General features: G+C 46.5%; 1 non-coding gene across 1 annotated transcript; it reads right to left on the bottom strand.

Moving 5' to 3' along the window:
* Positions 1–370: 370 nt before the first annotated feature.
* On the bottom strand, positions 371–484 carry LOC140202381 (U5 spliceosomal RNA). Its single transcript, XR_011887096.1, has one exon. It is a non-coding gene; the product is annotated as a U5 spliceosomal RNA (small nuclear RNA).
* Positions 485–1,632: the final 1,148 nt, after the last annotated feature.

The following is a 1,632-nucleotide window of genomic DNA, read 5'->3' as shown; positions in this document are numbered from 1 at the left end:
CCCCCTCCAACTTTCAAATTCCTTACTCACTCTTCCTTCAGTTAGTCCTGATGAAGGGTCTCGGTCTGAAACGTCGACTGTACCTCTTCCTAGAGATGCTGCCCGAACTGCTGTGTTCACCAGCAACTTTGATGTGTGTTGATAGAATAGAACTCCTTGGTCTAAGGACCCCTTGATTAATGGAGGTAGTTTCTACTGAGTTGATGGTCTTCCATCCCAGCAGCGGTTGTTTCCCTCAACATGGTCAGGAAAAACCAGTAACAAAATACTGAAGTTGGAGAAAAGCAACCGATTAGGTAAAGGTGAGAGAAGAGACGACTATCAAAACAAAAAAAGGACACCGGACAAAACCTATTTTTTACATTAGAGCAGCCCTACCAAAGCAGGGCAACAAAAAATTGTCTGAGACTCTGAGTGTTCCTCTCCACGGAAATCTTTAGTAAAAGGCGAAAGATTTATACGATCTGAAGAGAAACCAGAGTATACTGACATTGAACCCTCTCCATTCTCTCCTCACACATCCCCTACCCTTCTAAAGTAAATACGACCAGCTACAATTGTAACCAAAATCACACTGGAACAGAAACAACGATTTAACAGAACTTCGCCAAGCAGCAGAAAGTAGATTTCGTCTTAATGCGAATTACAAAAGGAATTATGTTCTTTTTCTTTGCGCAAAGCATTGTGGTATGTAAATAAGGGGGCGGGGCGTGATCAGCCGCAGGCTTAATTTTCGCTTGTTTTCTTTCTGGCGTGTTGTGTGTTACGGAGAACAAAACCTGGATAAGACTGTGATACACAGGGAAAAGCAGATACTGTACATCAGAAACTTTTAATCAAAATAAACTTTATTCACAATTTAAATTACAAGACTAAACCGTGCAATACCTTTTCATTGTTACATTCACAGTCAATGTGTTACGGAATGTCAATTCCATTCCTTAAAACCAATAGGACTGTTGGCACTCATGTGACCCTGGGGTGGTTCACTAATACATTAATTGTGGGGCTTCCTCACTCGACCCGGCCCCTCTCCGTCCTGTAGTGAATGAACCCTACACTGTGGTCCTTCCCCACCGAGCCCTTGCAGTGGCTGCACCAGGTTTCCGTGTGTCCCTCAGCATGGAGCCTGGAATATGCCAGTTGGCAGCATTCCTCTCGGGACATCTCCGTGTGTTGGTAGACTAACGTTCTGGGCGGACCAAGATGGGAAATGGTGGCAACACTCAGACCATAAAATAAGGAGCAAGCTGAGGCCATTTGGCCCCTCGTGCCTGACCTCCTTCAGTAAACTCATGGCTACTCTGACCTGACTTCAGCTCCTCCTTCCTTCCTGCTGGATATAACCCTTCATTCTCCTACAGACCAAAAATCCACTTCCCTCACCCTGGGATGCAGAGGGAGTTCCCCTGTTCTCTCCAGTTCCATCACCCTCTATCCCACCGCTCCCTTGTACAGCAATACTTGGGCAATCCGTTCTCAATCTGTTCAGGTTTCAGGACGCCGTCTTCGACGAGTGCAGAGTTTGAGGCCTCGTGCTCGGTGATCAGTGGGCCCTTGGGGATCGAGGATAAGGATCGAGTCAGAAGTCCGGAAGCTGGTCGGAGGCCCGAGTCTAAATATGTCGCTGAG

The sequence above is a fragment of the Mobula birostris genome, chromosome 8, assembly GCF_030028105.1.
Source record: "Mobula birostris isolate sMobBir1 chromosome 8, sMobBir1.hap1, whole genome shotgun sequence".
NCBI lineage: Eukaryota > Metazoa > Chordata > Chondrichthyes > Myliobatiformes > Myliobatidae > Mobula > Mobula birostris.
The sequence above is the reverse complement of the archived record's forward strand: the minus strand, read 5'-3'. Positions and strand labels throughout refer to the sequence as shown.